Genomic DNA, 9954 nt, shown 5'->3' on the forward strand with positions numbered 1-9954 from the left:
TGAAATGTCTTGAGAGCATGAATGATCGATTGAAAAAAGCCTAAAAAGAATATAACATTTCCTAACCCAACCTCAATCTTAACTCTAAACAAACACACTAGTACTATATAATATTATCAAAATATTATATTATAATTAAGATAATAAATTAATTAATAATCTATTATAATTAAAAATAATATTATCTTTCACATGATGTGGAGCAACATAATATATTTATCTTAATAATATATACAAAGAAAAATACATTGAGAAATTTCCTTCTCAAAGCACCTTTTTTTAATATCTCTTGTATTTAAGAAGATCTTGGAGTGAGTGTGTGTGTAAAAGCTAGTATTCATTAAATTATAGTTTATATTTATTTTATGAGTTTCTCAAAAATCAAAACATAAAATTATCAAAATTGTGGAATATTAATAAATTGCAAAATTATATTGTATCAACTTACATCTAGTAATTCTATGAACATTATATCTTATTAAATTCAGTGAAAAAAAATCTTCAAATTAGAAATGAATATCTAACATTTTCTATTAACAATTAAATAAATTATTATTATAGATTGTTTCACTATAAAAATAATGTTAATATTTTCCAACACATTATAGGCATCTAAAGTGGAATCTCACATAATTTGCAGTTCAAGTACCCTCTTGGGGTTGATTCACTGGAAACGATAAGTTAATGATAGCATGGGGCTGATTCATTGGAACCAATAAATTAATGATAGCATCTATTTTCCTACTCGTGGACAATAGCCCATTCAATAAAATAAAATAATTTTGAAAGGGTAGAAATTTAAAGCAATCCACATCATTGTGACTAATTTTAGAAATATTATGAATAATTTTATGTTAGGATTTAACTATGGACAGAAATAACAATTACATGCAAATATAAACAATATTAGAAAATAAAAGATCACACAAGACACCAAGATTTAGATGGTTCACTCAAAGCAACTAAGTTCATCAAACAATGAGTTCAATATTATTACGATCTAGTGATTACAACCTGTAATCCCTTACAACTCAATACTGCTATAAGAAGCAACTTTCGCGTCACACCTTATGAAAAGCCCCTAACCCTAAATCTTTTTATACAAGTATTTTTGCCGCTTTAGTGTTATAATTAATAATTATATGTCGACCTAAAATCCTTTAAAATGGGGGCCAAAATATAATGCCTTCATCCTCAAAGAATTATGAAATATGTACACAACTTCCATAATCAATGACCACAAATTAACATTTTATTGCTTACCAAGTCTATTGACCGGTTCTCTTTCCAAAACAAACATGTTGAACGTATTGAAGTCCCATGTGCACTCAATATTATATATTTCTCCATTTCACACCATTACATACCTCACTGTAAAAGAAGGGTCCGACATTAATGATGGAGAACTGACGTACGAATATTCCCTCCCAATTCTCCACGGCCAATAAAAACTTAACAAAACCGCCTAAAATCTCTCTGCAGTCGAATTCAATACTAATCTAAAATATCTCTGCAACTGAATACAATCAAGTGACCTGTAAATTTAATTTGATGATGAGTTCTAGCTGATATAATACATGGGATTTGGAATCTTAAAAGTGCGAGAGCCCACATTTGTTCCAGTCAAGTCGCTCCACTGATCTCCAGCATTTCCCCAGATGAGAAAACCTTTCTTCACAAGCTGCCCTCTCTTCTCCGATTTGTATTCCACTGCTGTCGTTCCCTGATCACTACCGCCCCTACAATATAAAAAATGCCGCCATTAAAAAATAACCTTCAATTTTGAAACCTTAACATATAAGTTTTTCAAGTATTAAGATGGGTTGATCTTTGATAAAGTGTGATACTTCCATACAATTAGTACTAATTGTTCTAATCATTCTTATGAGAGATGAATACTTGTGAACGGCCACTGATGAAACCTAGATCAATATCAAATTTCCACAATCTATTGTTATAGTATAAATACTTTTGTAATTACTTATCAGTTTTCAGATTTGATTATGTAGAGTTTTTTTAATCAACGTTTTGAATCATACTACATGATCTACCATCACGATCCAAGAGAGCAAAGGAACAAGTATGCTAGCTTTTTTATTCATAGATTATGTGCTACTTGATTCTTGTGAACTATTACTCACCAAACGGTCAATGAGATCTATCAGATTTCTACAATCTATCCATATAGTATAAATACTACTTTTAGAATTCATTGTGTACTATAAAAACGAAAAACAATATAAAAGAGACTATAAATCAAATCTTAATTAGAATGGAGCTATTATAAGTGAGACCAATACACCTCATGATTAAGCCTGCCCACTTTTTGTAACCAGCTCTCATAAGATTCTTCGTTGTAACCTCACGAGAATCCTCATCTCTTCCAGTGATGAAGAAGATTTTAACGCCTTTTTTCAGCAAAACGTTGTACAACTGCAAGGAGTAGGGCAAAACAGGGGCCGTCCCTTCCGCTACCCATGCATCAAACGACGTAGAATTGTATGTCTCTCCCCTGCAATTAACTGCGTTACTCAAAAAAATATCATGCAACTAAAATATACAAAAGAGTTAACAATAATAACAAACAACTTTGGTACCCATATTGGTGTTTTCTATAGTAGGGCAGATTTGATAATGTGGTATCGTCCGTGTCAAAATCCAGGCATCCTTGCCGTCTCCATGCAACTCCAGATCGTTGATGTAAGCGAGGCTTTGTTCAACCGCTACTTTGAAATCGAGCAAATATTGTCCCCTCTCCATGTATTTCCCCACGTTAGAAACGCAAGGGCTAGGCACCACTTTCCAACCCCTCGCATTGCCACTCTCAACGCTGGTTCTCCAAGCAGAGCACCCATTCACTGAATGCCTAACTGCAGTACATGACCCCTCTTTACCCAACCCAATAAGGAGGAGGAAAATGAGAATAGAAGGGAGAAAACTGCGTTTAACCATGATGTAACTCAATGCAAAAATTGCTTCCCCTTGAGTCATTTGCATTTGATCTTATATAAGGACTGGGAAACCTAATATTATTTTTGTACTCTTTTTATTGCATTATTTCATTTAAAAGAAAAAAAACTCACGTTCTATACGCGTGATATTTTCTGTGACCATGATAACCGCCACGAGGGTCATCCCTCCAGATTCGTTTTAAAATGTGTCGGCCTAAAGCTTTCAAAGCCAATGGATGAAATTGATCTAATCAACATTTTATGTGCGAACTTCGAAGCAAATTCTTCGCTCTCTACCTTCAAAAGCTTTAATATTCTTTCGCCCACACATTTTTAAGCCTTAATAGTTTTTTTATGGATTGGTCTCCCTCGAGATTCGTTTTAAAACAAAAGAAATGCATTACCTACAATATTATGGTTGTGTTTTATGTGGACGTCTGTAGGGACCCCTGAGATTTTCTTTGATTCTAGAAAGTGACTAGAATGATTTTTTATTCACCATCATTTATCATTACTACTATTTTATATGTATTAGTAAATAAATATATAATGCAAAAATATTAATTTGATTGAAATTTTTATTATGATTTTTATATTTAAATGGTTATTTATATTTTAGTTTTATTTCTTATTTTATTTTCTTGTCTATATTCAAATAATATGAAAATATTTATTTTATTTTATTTTGTCAAAAAATAAAATATAAATTGATTTGATTGGTCTTCTTGTCTTTCCCTTGAATTACTTCTTTGATGTTATTATTTTCTTGTATCTATGTCTAAATATATAATGTTGAAATATATTTATTTGATTGAATTTTTTATTTGATTTTTATTTGTTTATTTCAATTATGGATGTGGCTATATTATAGAATAGATAGATTATATTAGAAACACTTAAAAGGAAATCATCTTATTGTACTTGTAATAGGCAATACTATTGCATTCAGTTGCACCAACTAGTCAATTAATTCTAACCAATCAAGTCACTTTTGAAAAATAATAATAGTTTTTGTAAAGTTTATATTTTTTATTTTATTTTTTTCTAATAAAAGTTTCATTTATTTGAAAGCTCATTGGTTGAACAAAAATTGTGTTATAGGACCCCTTTTCTTGGGGAAGAGTGATTATTTTTCTCATTCTATTTTCTATTTTTATTATAATGAAATTCTTCTTCTTATTTTTTAATATTTATAACTAAAGATATTTTTATAATTTTGAAGATTTTATTCATATTCTAATTACTACTATTGGTTGTACAAAAAATTATTGTGATATTTCATATTATAGTTTTTCACTATTGAATTGTATATCATATTATATTATTATATTATTTTCATTACTATATATAAATAATTCTAATATATACAATGAGAAAAATACATTACCAAAAAAATGTGTTCAATTTTAATAAATTGAAGCTAATAATTTTTTTATGATCGATAAACGGCTAAAGCCTCGATTAATTATTATTAATTGTTAGAATTTATTTTTATTATTATATGTTAACTAAAGGTACATTTGAACCTAAGACCTCCCACATAAGAGGCTCACAAGTTACCATTGAATTGTAGGCTTTTGCCTAATTTAAACTAATAATTGATAATAGAAAATAAATCAAAAAATATATAGAACCAATATTTTCCAAATATAATATGAGAAGAATTCATTTCTAGTGAAAGATATGTATAACAATAAAAATTTATTCAACTAAATAATTTAAAGTAATATTGCTAATAGTGTTCTCAATTATTTCTACTTTTGTCTATAATTACTCAAATTTCATGTAATCTCTTCTTTTCTTTGTAAGGTTTTTCTTTTTGTGTTTAGGGTAGTTGCCTTGTCCATCTTGTGCAACTTTCTTTAGGTCAATTGAATATTTCTATGTGTATATGTTCTTAATTTATTTTAAAATATATACTCATGCTAATCTTTTATTAGTAAAAAAAATGTTTAAAGAGTCACACTAAGGTTCAATATAGTGTCTAGGTTAACCTATGATACTCATGTTTATTATATTCTTCATTAGTAAATAATTTACCTTCTCTTCTTTGTAAGGTATTTTTGACTTTTAGAGTGCATGTATGTATTGCATGATTGCTATAAGAGACAATGTAATATTTTGTTATTACATACGCTCTCTGTGTGTGTGTGTGTGTGTGTGTGTGTGTGTGTGTGTGTGTATATATATAAGAGTTGAAAGGCCACACTAAGATTCAATATAATATCTAGTTAACCCATGATATTCGTGTTTACTATATTCTTCCTTAGTAAATAATATGTAGATTGTGATGTGATTTGTCTTATTTTGGCAGCAAGTGGGTCTTCTTGGAAGAAAAAATCTCAACCATAATATTTGGCTGCAAAGAAATGCATGGACACCATTTCTACAAAGCTACATAAAAGTTTTGAAACAGCACTGGGATTCTCCTAAAGCTGTCAAATTGGGCATCCCTTTTGATTCTTCCCTCTTTATTTTGTGTGTCTAAAATTAAATTTAATATTCAAATTATATTAACAAAAAAATGTTGTCTTTCCTTCGCCATACAGGTGAAGTTAACCACGACTTCAAAACTCAAATGGATGTTTCAAAGTCCATGCTCAAAATTATTTATCTCTATTTTCCCTCATATCAAACAAGAAGAAAAAAAATCGAAAGAAATTTCATCAGATAACTTTAAGGTTGTGCTCACCGCAACTTCTATTGATCAATGTTTTGTTATAATTATGATTGTTGATTGATGCTTTGTTATTATTAGTCTAACTTATCTATAGGTGGAAACTATTATAGTTTCATGGGTTTAATTTTCAATTGAATTATGGTTTGAAGATAGTGCATAGAATTAGAATTTTAAGCATAATTCTATTAAAACACAACTTTATGCTTCTATTGCTATTTTATGATTGGTCATTGTACACGATATAATTGTGTATTCATGAGACTTTAATGCAAAATGTAGATAAAATGACAACAAACTAAACTAAACCCAAGAAATCATTGCCAAAATGTAAAGTCTATGAGTGTTTAATGTTTCCCTAAATACAACCACTAAGAAAGCTCTCAAACTAGCATCTCAGTGATAGTACTAGAATGGGAGTAGGCTTAAAATGAAGATCTACAAGAATGCATGCAAGATCTATGACTATAATGCAGATTATATGTGGAAAATAACTCTTAGAATGCTATCGAAATGGACATGCAATGAGTTGAACATGTAATAAATGACACTAAATAACAATGCTAAAATGATAACTCAGAATGTACCTATAGTGCAAATACCTAAAACTTGGGTCCTTTGGCTCTTGGATTTCCCTCCTATTTATAGGATTTTGGAAGGGGTTGGGGTAGGAATCAAGATTTTTACCTTTGACTAGTGGATAAAGGTGAAATTGAAAATATCTCATAAGAGACTAGGAGGAAGAATCCAACAAACTTGGCTTTGAGGATAAATGAGGATGTTTTGTTTATTTTCATAAGTTTGTCTTTTTCTTCCTCCTTTTTCAATTTCATTTTTATGATTTTAAATTACTTTTCTCCTCTTTTGTAAAAATTGATTTAGGTCTTGTTGGTTTGATAGATGATTAATGACTTGGTGTGATTTTTTATTTAAAACTTTGTTGTGCTCTTTTGGTTTCCTCCTTAATTTGCTTTGATTGATCAAAATTGCATAATTTAGGTCTTTGCCAATTTTGGGTGTCTATAGTCATAATTAAAATCTAGTAGTAGTCTTTTTAATTTCTCATTTAATAAATTCAAAAAACTAGAACGGCAACATATGGAAACATTACAATAGATTAGGTGGTTGCATTGGCTCCATGTATGTTGGCTAGTCAAGAAGAAGGGGTGTAAAATTTTATTTTTGTTTCTGATTTCACGATGATCAATGACATTACATCACTTTCTAAAGCGGTTCCAAAATGACATCTTCATAAGCTTTACATTTTTTTAATAAACTCCCATTTTGAATACAAATCTGCATGTGCATCTCTCTTTTTTATGTGCTCATGCTCAGAAAACCCAATTTAAGGGTTGTAGCAAAAATTTGATTCCACTAGAGTTAGGTTCTTATGTTTAGCTCAAATGAGTGAATTTGTTCATTTTTTTTAAAACATTTTTTTAATTTATTAAGTGATGATTTTGCAATTGGCTTTATTTCAATTTAGGTTGCCTTATTTTCATCTTTCATTATGTAGCTTAGTATAAATTTTTGTAGGTTACAATTGGACCCGAACTAATACCTATCAAATTTTTCTTGGCTTAACGACAACCCAAAAAAAAGTGGGCTTGTGCAAACACACCCTTTTCTAATAGCTCTAAAATGTTTTAAATTAGAAACCTCAAGGACAAATTAAAAATAAATGAAATTTAGCTCGTGTGGATTTGTAGATGACAACCTAAATTAATCATACATGATTCTCTAATTTTTCTTTTACTTTTCTAATAGACATGAAGAGAATTTGAGGAGATATGTGATGCATCAAAGTGGATTTGTAATAATACTTTAGAACATTTTACTTATGCTTTTAGATGAGCTACAACAGGTTTCATGAAATTTGTTAGCTCTGAAAAAAATCTTAATTTTGTACTATTTTAAGAGGATTTAGTGTTTCAAAATTTTTTTGATTAAGAAAAATAAAATTTAATGGGTCCTAAAACCCTTTGTAAGTAGTTCTTTTTGAGATTTTTATTCCACTAGTTAGTGTGTTGTTAGAATTAGGGTTTGAAAAAAAATTCACTGAAATTTTTTAACTGTTCATAGATTTATGTAAAAATTTGTAGAGGTTTACATAGTAATTTTAATTTTATGAATAAGTTGTTTTTTAAACTTGTTTTTGATGTGTTATAAATTTATTTTTAATACAATATAAAATTTTGATATTATTGAGTTTAATATTTTATTTTCTTAAATATATAGTTATATAAACTTCTATAACTATAAATAGATGGATAAACTTCCATCTAAACTTATATAAACTTCTATAACTTATATAAGTTTATAGTTATATAAACTTCTATTTATAACTTATATAAATAGATAGATATGTTCGATAGTTATATAGTTAGATAGTTAAATAGATAATTATTTTTCTAAAATAGATAGTTATATGATACAGTTTGTAAAAGTTTACACATATAACATAATTTTTTTTAAAAAATAATTTTTTTATTTTATTAAAGATAAATTAACTCATTTATAAACACTATTTGATTCTTATATTTCTTTTTATAACTATTGGAGAAAGAGTCTATACATACATACATACGCACGCACGCACACGTGTGTATCTACACACACACACACACACACACACACACACACACACACACACACACACACACACACACACACACACACACACACACACACACACACACATTATTGTTAAAATATTTTTTTATTTTTAAAAAATTATTACAACATATCTATTATAAATTATTCACAATTTTGCGATAAGGTTTTAATAAAAGGATAGGAAATGTGGTTTTAGGGTTTGTTTGGTTCATGGAAGATGATAGGAATTAGCTTTTTCAAAATCTAGATTTGAAAATTTAAATCCAAATTTGTAATTTCTAAAGCAAATGCAAAAAAATTAAAGTCTTGATTTATAAAAAAATGTATTGACTTTTATTTATTTCAGAGTGAGGCATTACATCTCATAAAATTATTTTGAATATAATATAAAAAATTGATATGATTAAGTTTAATAATTAGTTTTCTTAAATATCTATAGTTATATGATAAATTTTGTAAAAGCTTATGCATATGTCATAAATTTTTTCAAATATTCTAGTGGGAGACACCTAACTATGCTACAAATGAGGTATAAATACATTACCTCCTCTAAATTTTGAACTTTGACCCCCTGTGAAGAGTAACTAGACCAACTCAAAGTGATGAAACATTAATATTTACTCCTGAGAGTCTAGAAATTAAAATTAATTATTTCAATTCTAATGTTAGATTATAAAAATTTGGTTTTCCTATTTTATCGTACAAGGTATAAGATCTATGTCCTATGGTTTAGTTGGTAGGGTATAGGGTTTAAGATTCAATTTAAAAAATTTAGTTTCATTTTTTTCATTTGCTACCCATGTTCAAGATTGGGATGGCAGTCAGATTCTGTCATCTTCACCTAGTTGTCCATTAAAATAGGGATAGTCTGAAAGAGAACAAATGTCTAAACTTCCTTTATTCACCATTCCTTTGGAACATGGTTAGTTCATAGAAGATGAAGAACACAAGAGTAATTACAAAGAAATGATGATAAGTTCAATGAATTTTCAACATCAAATCATAAGATACACTTTTCTATGAATCATTTTCTTTACATTTAGTTTATATAATGGAAGATTTAATTTTTTAATTCTTGTTAACCTATAATTACCATTATCATATTAAGATAAATTAATTTTGAAAAATAGTGAAGCAAGTAAAACAATCATAAGAGTAGTATTTTATTGTATAACATGTAGTTGATAGAAGAATACAGGGCTTGTCCAAACAAAATATTTCTAAAAAAAAGGTATGAAAAGGTAGGTAGTTTAATGTTTGAATATATTTTTATTTGAAAAAACAAATATTTATTTTTAGTTAATTTAATTAAATATTAATTTAAAATAAATAATAAATATAATATGTATAATTATTAATATTTATATAGACAAATTTAAACCAATACTAATATAAAGATGCTAAATATGCTAATATTTACTAGTATAGATATCTTAAATAAATTTATCTAAAGAAATGCCAATAGATATCCACTACAAAATAATTATAATTTAATTTACTACATTTAAAATTATTTATATTTCTTTTATCTCATGCGTCCTATCTCTTTGGAAGAGCTGGAGGCGGTGGTCTTTGGCATGCCTAAGGGGAAGGCTCCTAGTCCTAATGGTTTTCCAGTTGAATTCTTTTAGGAATTTTGGGACATCATTAATCATGATTTGTTGGAGGTGGTTAAAGAATCCTATGCTAGCAAGCAGATGCTTCGAGCTT

At 28.3% G+C, this 9954-nt stretch overlaps 1 pseudogene across 1 annotated transcript; it reads right to left on the reverse strand.

The window, feature by feature from the left end:
- Positions 1–1227: 1227 nt before the first annotated feature.
- Positions 1228–3006, reverse strand: LOC149530973 (acid phosphatase 1-like; annotated as a pseudogene). Its single transcript, XR_016358515.1, has 3 exons — positions 2598–3006; positions 2303–2512; positions 1228–1739 (listed from the first exon to the last, which is right to left on the reverse strand). The product of XR_016358515.1 is annotated as an acid phosphatase 1-like (transcript).
- Between the last annotated feature and the right edge of the window lie 6948 nt (positions 3007–9954).

This window comes from Cupressus sempervirens, chromosome 11, assembly GCF_028749045.1.
Source record: "Cupressus sempervirens isolate cs-2001-9-10 chromosome 11, ASM2874904v1, whole genome shotgun sequence".
NCBI lineage: Eukaryota > Viridiplantae > Streptophyta > Pinopsida > Cupressales > Cupressaceae > Cupressus > Cupressus sempervirens.